Source organism: Pectinophora gossypiella, chromosome 15 (assembly GCF_024362695.1).
Source record: "Pectinophora gossypiella chromosome 15, ilPecGoss1.1, whole genome shotgun sequence".
Lineage (NCBI taxonomy): Eukaryota > Metazoa > Arthropoda > Insecta > Lepidoptera > Gelechiidae > Pectinophora > Pectinophora gossypiella.
In genome coordinates, this window is record NC_065418.1 from 11,267,783 (window position 1) to 11,286,158 (window position 18,376).

Genomic DNA, 18,376 nt, shown 5'->3' on the forward strand with positions numbered 1-18,376 from the left:
ATTATGATTTTGGAATATTTTACTTTCGTCTTCCCGAGATTATATTGTGGGCGTACTTATACATTGTTTAATGTTTGTCTTTATGCGTACAACAATAGAGAGTTGTACAGTTGCAGAGGTGACAGACGAGGACACGATGCTCGGCACGCGCATATACTCGACAGGGTGCCTCATAGGCTCCGGAGGAGCGCGAAAACTGTGCATGTCGTGGCCCCGGGAGTGTACAACAAACTGCCTGACCATATCATACAAGCAAAGAATTGTACTATATTTAAATTTAAACTTAAAAAATGGCTTATTGAGCAGGCATTCTATAGTTTTGACGACCTGTAATTGAATATATTTTAATGTAATTGAATTCCGTAGTAATATTTAATTTAATTGAATTTTGTTATATCTGTGACGTGTAATTATTATTATCAATAAATGACTATGACTATGACTATGACTATGTCTTGTAAATTGGACATGAGTTTAATTATTCTAGCTATTTCTACAATAACATGCGTACATAATAATCGAGACAAGAAAATTAGTCTTGGCCAAGTTGCCAACGATTATGAAAAACGACAGTGACAATGATATAGCGAACGCAAATGCTACCGAATAGAGACAGGTTATAAGCACATTACCCTTTATAGATACACATACCCTCATATTTCTCTTCATATTAGAGAGGATTTAAATGTAAAATCTACTTTAAAATACATTTATCCTACATTATTATATCAACTCCCCAGTTATAACAGACTTTAGCCCCATACATATCGCAGGCCCTGGACAACTTGACAAAGGCTTACTTAACAGAGCAGAGGCCAAACGAGTACTCCCTATGCGGTTCCCGAGCCGGAAAATTTCATGAAAGCTACTTAATAAGTTGGATAAAATGACATCACTAAGAGATAGCCCACATGGGTATTGCCGCTCCGTTGCGTCGTCGCGATTCTACTATTTCAACATACACAACGCAACGCATTGTGTGACACGTTTCACGCATCGATTCATCGATTAACAAGCTAACGAAAACGTCACGTAATTCGCGTATGTCAATCACGTTCGTTTGTAGCTTTCGTTAACAAAAGTATTTAGCTAGGCTCTAAGGCCAGGCGCGCACTACGAGGTTTTCGCCGCGCGGCCGAAAAAAGCAGCGGCATAATATCGCACTGTAATTCTGTACAAAACAGTTTTAAATTGTATTGCGCGCACTTGACGGCAGAGCCGCCGCAGCGGCGCAGTATAACAGTGCGATATTACGCCGCTGCTCTTTTCTGCCGCACGGCGAAAAACTCGTAGTGCGCGCCTGGCCTAAATCGACTGACTATAAGGTTATGTTTCCAGAAAAGCGGAGCGGAGACAAGCGGAGATGCGCAATGAATCACAGTATGGGAGTGGTCGACCGAGAGTCTTTTCTTTCGTTCAGATTTTCAAGCTCGCTGAGATTGGTTGTTTTCGCGAGTCTCCGCTCCGCTTCAGTGGAAACGCACCCTAAGGCTTCTTGAGCATGAGGCAGCCACTAGGCTGCGGCTAGTGGGCTGGCAGCCTAAAGTACTCGCAATGAAGTTCGTATGTGATTTTGCTGTGGAAATGATTTATTTAGTTCAGTATGTAGTTTTCCGTCGACCAGTTTGGGATTGAGCTATTCTGGGAGATAGTGTCTACTAGGTAGTTTATATTCATGACAAGTGTGTAATACCTACTTTATCCATTTGCTTTGGCTATACATGTTTGCTCTAAGTGGCTAATGATTATTTTAAACATTTACCGGGATTATAGTAGATACTCAACTAAAACGGAATGAACGATTTGAAATAAATCATTTTTGTACGAGTCACTTTCTCATCAAGAGCTTTAACCAAGTTGCATAACTGTTAAAATTATATAGCATTATCAACTCAATTTATGACACATTAATGTCAATCCCATTTTTATCACTGTCACTGTTGCCTTTTGTAATCTTTTTTTTTTTATTATTTTCATTATATCCTTAATCTAAATACATGGTTTGAATGATGCCGTTAAACCACAGAGGTTTGCATCTAGGCTAACCTGCGGGGTTAAAAAGGTCACATCGAAACAATTCCTCTAAAAAAGCAAATTTGAAATTTGTCATTTTGCGCATAAAAAAAGTAAGTGCGCAATGAAAATAATTGTTAAATAGCAATATTGCTTTTTTAGATGAATTGCTTTGATGTGGCCTTTACCTCGCAGGTTAGGTTGAGGTGAAATGCGAAAATTAAATCATTTTTAATAAAAAAGTAAATACAATGATTTACCACACAACCAGGCACTAAATGAATGAAATAAGTAACAACGTTACTTTTGAGATTTTTTTTGCATGTCAAGAATGCTAGTAGTACAAAAATATGCAAAACGTGGCACTTTTCCGTTTCATATTAAAAAAACTCATTCGCTTTTCCATTTTTTTTGTTTTTGTTCTTTCTTTACAAAATAACATTACAAATAACATTCCGTTTCTTACAGTCTCCTAAAATTACGTACCACTGTTTCAAACTTAGCATTTTTAATTAAAAACATTAAGCCCTCTGTCCTTAATATAGGGTCGCTAATCAAGAGGACAAAAAGCAGAAGTCGGCGACTTTTCGTTCCTCCTAAACGATTATTAGGGATTCGATATTTGGGACTAAGTATTTTTTCTTAATTAAAAACAAAAATGTGTTCACATAAAAGTTTATAGGCTGTTTGGTTTGTGTAAGAATCCTTTTGTTTAAGTTTTACGCTACTTTCTTCCTTTGTTTTATTCGCGTTCTTAATTTAATTTTGACTCTGGCTGATGGAGTGACTGGCAACTTATGCAACAGCGGTTTTTCGTTTATTACTTCCTGACACTGGCACTGAAGTTTATTTGACTTTAATTTAATATTCGAATTTTTACTGTTTCATTTGAATATTATAACAAAAGAAAGTTTTAATATTGAATGTTTTCAGTGAGGCTATATGGTCATATAGCAAATTATGCTGGGACTTAATAACATAACATAAGCAACGACTGTGTCTAAGTGGAGTAGTCAGACGTACATCCATCCTTGTTATTTATTCGTAGCATCCATTGCAAGATGAACTAAGTACTCACACCCCATCGATCTTTCTGTTAGACCACGTGATAAGTGGTGAGCCGTATCGCAATCTATAATGGTCGAGACAATTGTGTTAGTGACAACTGCACTAATCATAATTATAAATAAAAATAAATCATAATAATAAATACAAAAAGGAAACTCAATTTATAACATAACATAACAAATACTTTATTGCACAAACAGGAAAAAACAAAATACAAAACAAAAGAGAAATAGAGTTAGTACAATAGGCGGCCTTATTGCTAAGTAGCAATCTCTTCCGGGCAACCTTACAAATAAAGTCTTTTCCGACACATTCTTTTTACATTAAACCCGCCTTAATAACCTCAAGATGTCACAGGGCCAAGTTCTGACCTTCTTATTGAACTGGTTATTTACGAATCAATTTCCTACTAATCACCACCGAACAACACAGAATACGTTCAGATGCTTGTCTTCGTAGAAATATCATAAACTCCGACAGAGGGAATGTATGTCCTTTCTAACATGATGGACAATTGTTATTGGCGACAGGCTGATCTCTTATAATCATAAGGTTGATATATCTTAGGGCTTCATATCAACAGTGGCTGCAAGTTGTCTTTAATTAAAATCATCTTTTTTGGGGTTATGTATACGATTTCACAACAAAATACTAATCGATATTTAAAAATTGTAGTATATTCAAAGCATATTTTATTGAAAAAAGATTAGGATGAAAATGCCCGGTAATAATGTGTTCCTGTAGCAGTTTTTAGTCACTCCATCTCCTCAGCCATAACACCTTGCGAAATGACGTAGATAAATAAATGTTAAACGGACCTTCAACGAGCTTACTCATGATAATTATGTTGCATGAATGATGCTGATTCTGGTTATTTGTGGCTCTGCCTACCTCATTAGGAATTTTGAGCGTGAGTCTATGTATCAACTCCCACTTCGTAGTCGGATATCAAATACGAAATCTGATCTACAGTATCTATATAACATGTTCTGTTCTATTTGGAGATATCAATTTGTATTCTGTGCTACCCGGGATTGCTAGTAAGCGACCACATAAAAGCTTTACTAGGTGACTAGCTCTTTAGTTTGGAGTATGCTCCATACCCGCTCCGGTTGATTGAGGGAAGGCCTGTGCCCAGCAGTGGGACATATACTTATAAGCTATTTATGTTTTAGGTGACTACCACGGACTTCTAAATCCATCCCTGGATAGCACCTACTACTGTTAGTCCGCCTCTGGAAAATACCTATGGCCGTCTCTGGGTTTTGATACTTTTGATCTATGAGCAAAATTTTTCTATCGGTTAAAAATGCAACAGTCGAACAAATTGTGTTACTTTGCATTTATAATACTTGTATCTTTGTACTCGAGAAGCTTTGAACAGCTTTGCGATTCCGATTTTGGTCTAGATTTAGATACTTCGCCATAAATTTTATTATAAATGAAGCCAAGTTCTTTAGAAGACAGGTATTTTTGAAGATGAGAAATTTATATTGGGTGTGGATTTATTAGAACGAGTGTTTTTTTTTTGGTTGTTTCAAAATAATAAATTAATAAGGTGCTGTTAAGATTTTCCAATCAGGGTTGTATTGAAAACTATCTCCTACTTAAAAACTATGTATCTATATATAATATAATAATAATAATAACAACATTTTGATTATTGTCCTAAGGGGCCTCTACGTGTTGGCTTCGGTCCCAAACACGCCTTCCAAAAGTCCGGGACTCCATAGGCTCGAGACATGGATACGACATACATAATAATAATATTATAATAAACATCTCTATAATGATATAAGCATAGATAAAGGCAGAATATATATTAGTGTAGATATAACTATAGTGTTCTATATGCAGATCTCAATTAAATATTCGTCACTATCCAATATTGCTTTTAAGCAGACCACAGTCTATTTGAGGTAATTCGGCATGCACCCTAGATTAGATTTCCCATTTACGTAGTCTAGGAATAGATATTGCACCTAAAGTCATTACCTATATAAAGCCAAGTTCTAACGGTGAGTATATTTTCACTAACATTAACAGCATTTTTAAGATTATACCATTTTGTGATTCGACCCATATACATACATACATACATACATAAACTCACGCCCGTAATCCCTAATGGGGTGGGCAGAGCCACAAGTAATCAAAGACAACTTGCAGCCACTGTTGATACGAAGTCCAAAGATGGATATGATGAACCTTATGGTGATAAGGGATCAGCCTATCGCCCATAACATTAGTCCATCATGTTAGATGACACAATCCCTCTGTCGGTTTTTACGACATGCCCGGGAAGAGAAGCAGCTGAACGTGTTCTATGTTTTTTATATGCTCCCAGAACAGCATAGAAGCAAACCCATATATTTATTAGAGATTTAATTTACTTGACACACATATAGACATGTATTATAAATGCCGTATCGAGTTTTAAAAGAAACACCTCTCTACCTAATATCGTCCAAGTCTAATATAGAACTTGGCTGTAACACTACAGTGCGCCTAAGTTAAAACCGGTTGGCATGTGTACTGTAATCCTGCTTGCCTTTCAATATTTTATAAGACGCATTTCAACGGTTGTGCGCTGAAATTGAGCTTATCGGCTTGGTTAAATCTATTTCCCTTGTGGACCTAAATGCGTTGCCATGTTGGCTATGCTGTTTGGGTATTTTGAGTTTATGTTAAGTGCTTTACTATATTGAACATGCATACATAAACTAAAGCCTAATAATATTAGGGATAATCTATTTTCCTTCTTTAAATATAGCCACATGCAAGCACATGAATTTCGGAGTTGAAGCAGTCGCCGTAGCAGAAAACGGCTGGATCACCATGATCATCATAGTTTGATAAATATGACAGTAGTGTTAAGACAGCACCTATACAGCCTACTTAGTGCGAAAGAGACATATCACGAAAATTAATTGTTCTAACAGCTCTTAAATTAATCAAGATTATCCAGCTAAGTGCAGGGGTTAAGGTGTCTAGCCAGGTGTCTAGGTGTCTAGCAAAGGCCTCCATGGTCCAGTGGTTGAGCGTTGGGCTCACGATCCGGAGGTCCCGGGTTCGAATCCCGATGGGGACATCTCACAAAAATCACTTTGTGATCCCTAGCTTGGTTAGGACATTAAAAGAAAGAAAGAAAAGAAAAGAAAAGAAAATATTTATTTCCATATTACAGGCATACATTACAGGCTGATCACCTGATTGTTCAAAAAGTAAGATGATCCGTGCTTCGGAAGGCGCGTTAAGCCTGTGGTCCCGATTACTACTTACTGATGTAAGTAAGTAGTCGTTACATGAGCCATGTCAGGGGCCTTTGGCGACTCAATAATAACCCTGACACCAGGGTTGATGAGGCTGATAATTCACCTCACAAACCCACACGATAGAAGATCTATTCTCCAGAGGTCATCAAGAGCATATTTAACTTTATTCAGTGGTCATTCCCCATTGAGTCATTGCGTGATCCAGCAGGACTTCTATGCTAGACAGACAGCACACATTTGTCAACCGCTAACTACGCCCAGAGGACATCATTTTGTTTGGATAAACTCGTATATTTGTCTGCCCTCAGGGTATAATTCTTCGCCTAAACAAGCTATTGCGTCGGTTGAATATTTTAAGGCTAACAAAACTGCAGGCGACAGGTTTTGTAACCTAATTTTGGTAGCTATTAAGTTTCATTACTATTAAATGTTTCTGTTAAAAGTTGTAGGTTATGCATTATTTTGTTACTGTAACAGCCCGAAACATGTGAATCTTAAGATTTACCAACTGAAGGTGGTAATTTAAGAGGTAGAAAGGAGTCAAAGCAAACCCATTTGTTATATAAAAAAAATCCAGGCACCTGGATAATCTTTTTTACCATTGAACCATGGTAAATGTCAAAAGAACCTGCTGTAAAAGTATATAATGATCTATTATAAGAAAACAATAAATTCGGAGTTTTACCATATTCACGTAACACATAATTACTTACATTGATTCAGGCCCGTGATCCCTCACGTAGCAGACAGAGCCACAAGTCATCACAATAGGAAAGAAGACTACCTAATCAAATGCTTATACTTTTTAAACATCAAAACGATACATCCCCATAGCATTATCCTGTTTCTCACAGGGTCCGCTTGCCTAACTTGAAGATTTGGCAGGTCCGGTTTTTACAGATGCGACTGGCTATCTGCCCTTCCAATTGGCGAAGGGAAAACCAACCCAATACAGGTTAAGTCACATAGAATGTGGGTTTCCTCACGATGTTTCCTTTCACTGCTGAGCAAGTGATTGTCATGTATGATCGAAACATGAATTGGAAAACAAATTCGGCTATCATTGGTTTAGGCCTGTGCTGGATTCGAACCTGCGACCTCTAAGTGAGAGGCAAGCGTTTTACCAACCGGGCTACCACGGCTCACTCACACAAACATCAAAACGATACAAAAATATTTAAACAGAAAGAAGCAATCTGAAGATACGCTACCGATTTTGTTAATATAAGACCTCAGAAATATCGAACAAGAGAGAGCTAACAAGGCAAAATGTCTGAAGTTTGCTTGATAAGACAGAGTAATAAGTTTTGATAAATACAATAGAGGTAAGTATACTTTAATCAGAATACCTATAATTAAATAAGAATAATTTATTCAATTTGCCTCACAACAACATGATTTTTGATGAACAACTGTTATATTATAAAAAAAAATGTTTTCATTTTTTATTTTATAAATTATATTAAACTTTATACTTTTGCGATAAATTAACTCAGAATAATGAGCTGAATCATTCTTCTCAGTATTTGTTACGATGTCAATTACACCTCGTAATCAGAATCATTTATTCAAGGTTGAGGGTAAAAACACTTTTGGAATCTATGTTATTTCGCATGGCTCAGGAGAAGAAATGACAAGAAACTACAACAGCAAGATATATTTTTAATAAATGTACGTAAAGATTACAAGTTATTTAATAATTATAGGAACACCAGCCGTTTTTATCATTTAGATATCTTGCTTGATTTTATGTATTTCGTTTCAATGTCAGTCAATGCCAGACTATAATAATACGTCTTCTAACATATTATCTACGTAAGTAGGTACTTTTTAGGTCTGTATAATAATTCGAATCCGAATAATACGTGGGTAATGTTACAGCCAATCTAAATATACCAGGGCTTAGACCAACAGGACGACCAAAAACAAGATGGGCGGATGTGGTTATAAAGGACCTGTGCTCGTGCAATGTCTCCGAGAACGAAACATACGATTGTACAAAGTGAAAGAGAAGTATGAAGAAGGCAGACCTTAGCATCAGATAGGAATAACAAATGCCAAAGAGAGATAGATAATAATTCGAAGTAAGAAAAATGTACTTCGTTTTTCATAAGGAGACATCTAGACTGTGAAGCTTAATGAGTACCATTATTTTATCTACACTATAATTGTCGACACTACATCGACCCTATTTAGTTCGCAAAATATGCCTACTTGCTATGTATCGAGTCATACACTTGCATCATACACGTCATATACCACGTCATACACGCGAACCAATCGCAGTTACACACGATTCACTCTCCACACATTCAACTCACATTCAACTCACTTCAAATTGTAGCAAATACGAATAATTGCAAATTAAAACCACAATTCTAAATCAAGAATACTATTTTAATACTTCCCTTGTCCATACATAAACTGCCTATATACGTCCCACTGCTGGGCACAGGCCTTCCCTCAATCAACCGGAGGGGGTCCCTTGTTCGTAATGAACAATAATAAAAAAGGTCGTTTGAAAAATCGTTGATCATAAAAGTATCTCATTATTTTTGTGAATGTATTATTATAATCATCATCATCGGCCCATAAACGTCCCCACTGCTGGGGCACGGGCCTTCCCTATGGATGGATAGGGAGATCGGGCCTTAAACCACCACGCGGGCCCAGTGCGGATTGGTGGTTATTAACGACTGCTAATGCAGCCGGGACCAACGGCTTAATGTGCCTTCCGAGGCACGGAGGAGCTGGATTATTATAATAATTATTGTTATCTATGATAATTAGCTTTGACAAGTTCATTTTAAAACTAGCATAAATAATATAATGACAGGAACGTTGATCAGAGAATACAGACCCTAAAATAGTAACGCTCTGTGGTCTCTTCACTTCTTTTACATCGAAATATAAAAAGTGCACATTGGAAAATACAAACTGTTGCTATTGAAACCTATGGGAGCGTATCACCACCACCCCACACACAATGTAAACCAAAAGGTGCAAAAAATCACCAAAAAGGTCTCTTCATCCTTTGAATGCGAGGCTCGGAATTACAAACCTACTCGGTTTAGAAAATAAATATATTTTATTCATCTTATGCAGGTTTAACTGGTGATTTCGTCAATAAGGCTAGCCTACTGTTTTATTGACAAAGTTTTTTCACAAAAGTTGCTTTAAGGCCTACTGGACTTCTTCTTCTATCGTGTGGGTTGTGAGGCGGATTACCAACCTCATCAACCCTGGTGTCAGGGTTACTATTGAGCCGCCAAAGGCCCCTGACATGGCTCATGTAACGACTACTAACTTACATCAGTAAGTAGAAACCGGGTGTAGTAGAAACAATCAGGTGATCAGCCTGTAATGTTCTATAACCAACTACGGATCACAAGTTATTTTCGTGATGTGTCCCCACCGGGATTCGAAACCGGTTGCCGGTTGTGGTTGGGTTGCCTCGAATAGCATCCACTACTTGGCCGGACAAATGGGGAGCGTTGACGGCTCTCATCCGGTACAAGATCTAAATAACATTAACTATATTGTAAACAATTTGAAAACTCCTATTATTGTGTGAATTACCTCTACGGGGAAAAAATCCTTGCCACTTAATAATACTAAAGAATTCTCGGTACAATACAATGGATACCCTCAGGTAAATGTATACTTGATTGTCGAAGTCTTAAAGGTATTTTAAGCAAAAACCTTACTAAGGCTTGCAAAGAGACAGGTATAGTGAACAGGTAGTAAGGTTAGTATGATGGCGTAAAATTTCGGACGTCGATTTTAATTGTGTAGAATTTACTGCTTTTAAAAAAATAACTGGTAAAGAATATTTCGCTTTGTTAAATCAACACTTCTGACACTCCATACAAAAATTACGTTCTTAACGGGTAATCGACAAGCTAAAATATTATTTATTTATGTAACACACGTCAACTTCAGGCATTAATCAACAACCCTATCAAGTTTTAACGTTGGTACGCACCTATAACCCGACTTAAGTTAAAAAACACGTCATACGTCAAAAGTGTCCCCTATTCCCAGTAGTCTTACCAGTTGAACTACTAGGAATTTCCTTCCCAATAGACTTACTGAATAGTGAGACTTCGCTTTCCCATTAGTTTTATTTTATCAAAATTTTTAAAACAGACCTCGAAATTGATAGACAGTAGCTTTATTAAATCTAATCCGGATTATTATGTCATTCAAGTGAATGTAATTTTTTATCCACCTAAAAGCTGATGTGTGAACAGCTGAAAATTATCAAATGAATACTTATTCATAAAAAAAATATACGGATAACTTAAAATAAAATTAAAAGGCGTCTGCTGAAACCAGCACCATTTTATACTAAACTAAGTTCTTTCGGACAAAATCATAAGCTGTCACATCCAAAATAAAATTAATATTAAAAGCAAAGATAAGTTAACTGTTGTGGCAAAGATAGCGAACTCGCCGACCTGTTCATAAAATATCGATGCCGAGCAAAAGTTTGTTCAAATTCATTAATTCTCAAATTTTCGACTGACAAGTGACAACCGCTGTCCATGCCTCGTTCTCACTTCATGGAAGTTCAAAAAATGATTTAATTTTGTATAAATAGCGATAAATGTAAAGTTTAACAAAATTAGTATATTTTGTTGTGTTATTATTGAATATGTTGTCTATATCTATAATATATTTTGCCTTGAATATACATATATACATATTTAGGTATATAATAATAACTGACAAATAATTTGTAGATGAATAGTGGATTGCCTGGTGAACTTCTGAAAATACCAACGTGGTGGTGCTAAATAAATGACCTGCATGGGTCATTAAATATCGTCGTACTTAATAATTATAACTAATGCGTGTTAGCTCATCTGACTGTCTTCTCATGCCTTCTTTACATAATCGGCGATTGCAGACGCTTTCGGATATTAGCACGATCAAACCTGCTCATAGACCGTGATCGGTGAGTATTATTGAGTATGCCCTCTACACGATCGTGCTTGTCTGTCTATTTAGAGGGGACCCTGTATTGTTACGAAGGGGAAGAAGGCGAAGCCCCAAGCGGAGGCCCCACCAGCTCCCTCCAGCGAAAAGCTGGAAATGTTAGAGCAGACTATCCAGCTGCTTAGCTTCACTGCTGAGCCAGCTAACCGGCGTGTTTCGCCCGCGACGTGAAGAAACCACACGACGCATTGTTTAGTAAGCTAGAGCGATTAGACATTCGTCGTGTAAACATACCTTCGCTTCGTCCGGAAATGTTTTGTCAGTAACAAAATTAATATATTGACTTTATTTCAACTTCAGAAGTTGAAAGGTTTTAAAAACGTTTGAGTTTTCATTGTTGAACATTTGTCTAAGAATACAATTTTAAGTGTTACCGTCAAATGGACCGAGAAAAAATATGAACATATTTAATTTAAGCCTAAACCAATGATTGTCGACTTTGTTTTCGAATTCATGTTTGGATCATAAATGATAATATCACGTGCTCAGCGGTGAAGGAAAAACATTGTGAGGAAACCCACATTCGGAGATATATGACCTAACCTGTACTGGGCTGATTTTCCCTTCGCGGGTTCGACGGTCAGACAAGCAGTCGCTTCTGTAAAACACCGGACCTGACAAATCTTCAGGTAATTTAATTTAAGTACGGTTTTGTTTGAGCATGTAATTTTTTTGAGCATCTTTTGTGGAAACTGAGAACCTTACGCTCCCCATTTGTCGGATCTAGTATCATTCGAGGCAAATGTACAAACACGTCGAAATAAAAAGAAATAAAGCGTCTATAAACGAGGCTTTAGTAATAGGTCAGTAACCTTTCATGGTCTAGTTACACAGGAACATCTGTCGAGTTGTAGCGCAAGTGGTATTTATCGATAATGTTGTGAATCATTTAGGGATTCAGGACTCCTTAATGTCTCAGAATTAAGAACGATCTTTCGTAGAGATAGTCTTTGTGGTGTGTCTAATGGCACAGCTTGGACATTCCATACAAAAATCCCATTATTGCCATGTGCCGCGTAAGTGGGCGAGACAGAAAATCCAGGCGTGCTCTCTTACTCCTTAACTTAGAATAATATTTTTTTAAACATAAGCTGTTATTATCCGTAAAACAGCTAGACAAACCTGTAGTGAAGCAGCGTGGTGGAGTATGCTCCAAACTCCGGATGATTGAGGAGAGGCCTGTGCCCAGCAGTGGGGCGTACCTTTATAGGCTGCATATTATGTTACATAAGCTCAAGCGCAGTAGTGCGACAAAATAGGCTAGAAAGAAGCGATCATATTCCCAATTGGGCTAGTCAGGGGCACCTAAGTCCATCGCAATATGATTTGAGTACCCAAGCTTCACCTGAGCTTTTTCTTTATAATTTATTTTACAATTGGCTCGACCAGTAGATTGGCGGCGATACGGCTCTCATCCAGTCGCGTTGGTCTAACAGAGTACTTATCATCGTTTCATAAAAATACGAAAGCCGTTTCAGTACCTACTGAAAGAGTCTTGGATGATAATTGGGTCGTTGCAGATAAACCCGTAGGAGCTGTCTTAATAGCGAGCAATATTTAGAAATAGCCTTCAGAGAGAAAAAAAATGTTCGCGAAACGACTCCTCGTGTTGTATAACTGTGTTCCATTTACAAGCGACAAGCGTGAAAAGAAAGAATAATTATATACTTACAGTAAATGTAAGTGACATCGTATCGAAAACTTTGAGGGATGATTTTCGTGACACCACGATTTTGAGTTGATAACAAGTGTAATTTTCCGTCACAAAAATATGGTACTGAAAATAATTAAAAAAAAAACACTAAAATTGTCACGAATTTTCCGACAGGAAATTCCACTTGATATCAACTCAGAATCATGGTCTGAATCATCTCCCTCAGTATTCGTCACTAACACCTATACCTACTTGTACGGCTACCTGTATGTACTTGTCCGTACAAGTACACCCCGTGGTGTAAGTGACATGGTAACGAATACTAAGAGGATGATTCAGCTCATTATTCTGAGTTAATATCAAGGGGAAATTACCATCGCAAAAGTATAGATTTGAAAATAATTAAAAAAAACTAAAAAAAAATCGTAAATTTTGCGACGGAAAATTTCACTTGATATCAACTCAGAATCATGGTCTGAATCATCCGCCTTAGTATTCGTTACAATGTCACTAACACCCTGTATAGATAATAACGTATTTAATTTTCGCATTTCACTTTAAACACATATTCGCAAGCAGAGCCAGAAATTGTCAGAGAAAACTTGCAGATTTTGTCCGCCTTATTACAAAACGAATACTGTACGTAGATAATAGTAGTGATTCCAATACACATTATCTAAACGGCCGCGGCCGTGGCGCTAATGTCGCCGATTCTGCATAAGATTATTATGAGTTGTCAATTAGTTCCATTAAAATCCGTGTATAAACCCATTTTAAGCCTGGTATTATCTTTAGTCGTTTATTATGTAATAAGGCGGATTAAGTCCTAAGATGATGAATCTTATGCTGTCAGTTTAAGAGCCCAATGCTTACCTATTATTAGATAGTTAAGTACGTACTGTTCTTGGTCTTCCCTTCCTCTCTTTCCCTTTAGCTCATTTCTATGACGTTTTTAATAAATTTGTCGTGTCTTATTATGTACTAGCTTTTGCCCGCGATTCCGTCCGCGTGGCGTGTCATAAAATGAGTAAGTAAGTAAAATATTTATTTTTCTTAAAAAATACAGAAAATGTTGTTACACTAAAACCCCACAAAACCAATTCCTCGGTTTGTAGAAATCTTTATCTGGGAATTTTGCAATATCCTGTTGCAACTAAGCTTTAAGTTTACTAAGGTACCTGCATGCCAAATTTCAAGCGTCTAACTTAAGCGGTTTAGATTTTTCATACAAAAGGATTTTCCTGCTAATTCCCGTTCCCGTGGGAATTTCGAGAATTCCTTTCTTAGTGCACCTCTATGGTACCTAAGCTACGTCCCTTCCAAATTTCAAGTGCCTGCGTGTAGCCAGTCAGTCAGTTTCTCCATTTATATATTTAGATTGTAGTAATTAAAATTTCGTGGTAACAGCCTACCCCAACGGGAGATAGGCGCGATCTAGTGAATGTGTGTGCAGGAATACATTTTCTCACAAGTTGTAAATAACAAGTCCCCGCTACCAACTCTACCTTACACCATCATGGGGTACGTCGGCTACTTCCGCTTACTAATAAAAGACTGACACTAATTGGCCGAGCTCCCGTCTCGCTGTACAATAGGAATTCTTCAAATACCCTCCAAAATTGTCGTGTGCCATCCATTTGTTAAGGGGCATTTTAAGTCCCCCATTTAAGGCAATGACGAGGCGACGAAAATTACCTAATTTTGCATTAAGCCATCTGTGTCAGCCTCACTTTTTATGGGACTGAAAGTTTATAATAAGAATTTAGTAAGTTGAAGTAACGGTTAAGAAAGAGAACATGACCACTTTACTTCTTGCGTCGTCACATCGCATCGTAACTCGACGTCGCAACGATTTCTATTGCCTGATTCTTCTATTAATTTTGTAGGCAAAGGGCGTTTGAAAAAGCTTTCTCCCATAGTATTTTAGTATGAATTGGTGAGAAATCTCATAAAATGTCTTTCATATAAAATTCCTTCTCCTACGTCATTTATGGCAATTTCTATGTTGAAAGTTGTAGAAAAATGGTAAATGAACTCGCGACTTTACAAAAGAGAAGCGAAGCTTGAAGTTATTACTGTACAATGACCAACCGCGTTGAAACTCGTGTTACTTTAATAACAGTCTAGGTCAGCCATCTATTTAATATACTTATTATAATGGTTGATATGTTGATCACCTGTAACCATACCGTCTATAGAATCCGGCAACATTAGCACGGATTTTGGTAAAGATAGAAACATTTATTATTTTCGGTATAGTTTCGACCATAAAGCCGTGGTAGAACGCTTGCCACTCACTTTGAGGTCGCAGGTTCGAATCCAGCACAGGCCTAAACCAATGGTTGTCGAATTTGTTTCCGACTTCGAGTTTGGATCATAAATTGATTATCTCTTGCTCGGCGGTGAAGGAAAATGTCGTGAAGAAACCCACGTTCCCGAAAAATACATTTTCGGAGGTATGTGACCCAACCTGTATTGGGCTGGGTCATAAAAAACCGGATCTGTCAAATCTTCAGGTTAGGTAAGCGGACCCTGTGAAAAACGGGATAATGCTAGGGAGATGATGGTATGGCTTCGACCAATAGCCGTGCGACGTTTACCCAAGTAGACAGCATTCGCTGGGCCTATTGGTTTAAACCTTCGATTATTCGCACCGATCGCAGCGTGGATCTCGTGTCGCGGACGAATATTTAAATTTATAAAATATAAAATAATAATAGAATACAAAATCATCTCCTAAGTATTATGTGCGGTGTCACTAACACCTGTGTGTCTCGTTCAGAGTTAAAGGTGCTTAGGAAGATAGCGACCACCCAAGTAGAACTGGATCCGATTTAATAAATACCCAAAGGCATTTTGGTCATAACGGTTATTGCTTTAAATGCCTCTAAATAGTCACTTGGCCATTAATCTACCGCATAGAACATAATTGTCCATTTAGGGCATAAAAGTTACTATCTCCATTTACCTACCGCATTGATTCTGGAAGTCCCACTGACTCCTCGGCCAGTGGCGCAGCAAGTGTGGCAACGACTACATGCAGACTTTTGAGGTCCTATTTATGGTAAAATGTTTTTGCTTGTGATAGACAGTTTATCAACAGCAACGGAAGAACAGGGCAATGTGAGAATCGCCTTAGTGTAGATATACCCATGCCTTAAACCAGTGGTCTCCGTTACTGTGTGTCACTCAGGCTGAAACGCTCCGTACAAAAAAATATTATTTCCCTGTGCCGCGTTATACCCTTAAGTGCGAGCGAGACAAGTCTAATCGCCCGCACTCCCTTACTCTTACGGCTTATGGCTATAATGATATTCCAGGAATCGTTCGTATTTATAGTTCGTTCGTATCGATTGTTCTTGCAATATTCAGTTACCTACTATGGATAGTTTAATTAGTTACCTTAGATGGCATTTATTAATAGGCCGAACAAATGGTGAGCGCGGGCTAGCAGGGTCAAAATTTACAAAGAACACGGGCAGTGACATGCAAAATGCAAGTCTCGAAGAATGTTCCCACAAGCAGGATCAAGTTTAACTTGTTCATTATATTTAAATGGTAGTTTTTGCGGCGCGTACGCATCGAACCTTGGGAACGAGTTTCCTACATCTCAGGTGCTTAATGTAAGTAGTTGGGATACGCTTCTGATGCATATTTATTAGGGTCCCGTAACCAGGTGAGATTTTAGTACTATACTGAACTTAAAGGGCTGAACCATTCGAACTGTAGGTAATAGGTACATATTAGTGTCTTGTCTAAGGTACACTGTGTGACGTCCTTAACCCTTTCACGGGCGAAGACAGGGCAGTCGCTTCTGTAAAAAACCGGACCTGTCATTCTTCAGGTCATGTAAGCGGACCCCGTGAAGAACGGGATGAAGATGATTATGAATTTCGATCCGGAGTGAATAATTTCCTAAAATTTTGAATAAAATCGAGGTTTGGTTGAAGAAATACACTTCAGAATGATGTTTTTTCAAAAGCGCGTTTTCAATGTTTTCACTTAAAGGCGAGGATAAGTAAATAGAAGCCAACATGTGACTCTGTTCACCCCAGTAGGGATACCGGGCACTAGTATATATTCAAGTCACCATGTTTCTTTGGTACGGGGCTGGCTTCTCAAAAAGGGAACGCCGGTTTGTACCATGGTAACGGACTTGCACCTTCAGTTATTAATTTATATTAAGTGCAGTTTTTCACTAACGCAGTTGACTGGACCATTACAGTCAGCGATACGGCTCACCACCTATCACGTTGGTATAACAGAAAGCTCAGTGGTCAGTGAGGTGTGGGTACTTGGTTCATCGTTGCGATGGATGTACCTCTGATTACACCAGTTAGGATGTACCCGTGTGCTAATATTGGTATGTATTTGTAAGTTTAATTAAATATAATGGAAAGCTTGCTAATTGATTGAAGTAGCGTTTATAGTGCTTCTGACTTTTAACAGAATTTTCAAACTTTCTCAAGTAAGTGAGGAAGTTTGAAGTAAATAAAGGAGTGAGGAATTAAATTACAGTTTTGAACTTAAGGAAAATCTAAAATTAGATTCGACCGATTCGAAAATATATTCTAGGAAGGTTTTTGAATAAGTATCTTTTACTGGACCGAACGTAATTTGGAATTCACCAGACATGGGTACCTATACTATATTACATTGTTTTATCACATTTGCTGTTATAAGTACGTAAGTACTTATTGCTTTTATTTCGTCATAATTTCATTAGATGATTTATGAAAAACCCGCAAATATTGTTTGATATTGTTATTTTGATGAATACTAGACGTACAAATCTAATATTTTTACATAAAAATCATGAATATATTATTATCTATAATAATAAATATATTCCCTATTTAAAATAAACTACACTCACACTCAATTAAAACTTATGTCCAATGTTTTATATAACACCAAAAAAAAAACACTAAGTAAATAAATAATTTACTTAAGTATTTCTAACTTACCACAAATCCTTAAGAAACTCGCACTAGCAAAAACAATCCTTAAGCAGCAATAACTTCAGCGAAAAGTTAGCGATACGACACGAAAGCGTCGCGAAAGTTCGTCCCGGACAAATTTTACGAAACGTGCGGCCTGGTCTGGCACGCCGATGTCAACTGATCCACGCGGGGCGTGGACGCTCAAAATTGGTGGGGTGGCGTACCGAAGTGCCAAAACTGCTAAATGTAACTGTAATTTAGGGTGAATGGTGATGGCGAACCGTAAGGTGCTTATGGAAATGATTTATTGGGACATTTTAGGTAGTATTTTGCGCGTAAGCGCGCTTTTGGTTAGAACACTGCAGGCTGATCACCCGTTTGTCCGTAAGTAAGATGATTCATAATATATCTACTATTAAATT

At 37.6% G+C, this 18,376-nt stretch overlaps 1 protein-coding gene across 1 annotated transcript in view; it reads right to left on the reverse strand.

Moving 5' to 3' along the window:
- The window catches only part of LOC126373479 (connectin-like), a 28,772-nt gene extending 10,667 nt beyond the window's left edge, over positions 1-18,105 (reverse strand). Inside the window, exon 1 of the mRNA XM_050019636.1 lies at positions 17,979-18,105. The gene's annotated coding sequence lies outside the window, so the exon portion shown is untranslated. The remainder of the gene's footprint in view (positions 1-17,978) is intronic.
- Positions 18,106-18,376: the final 271 nt, after the last annotated feature.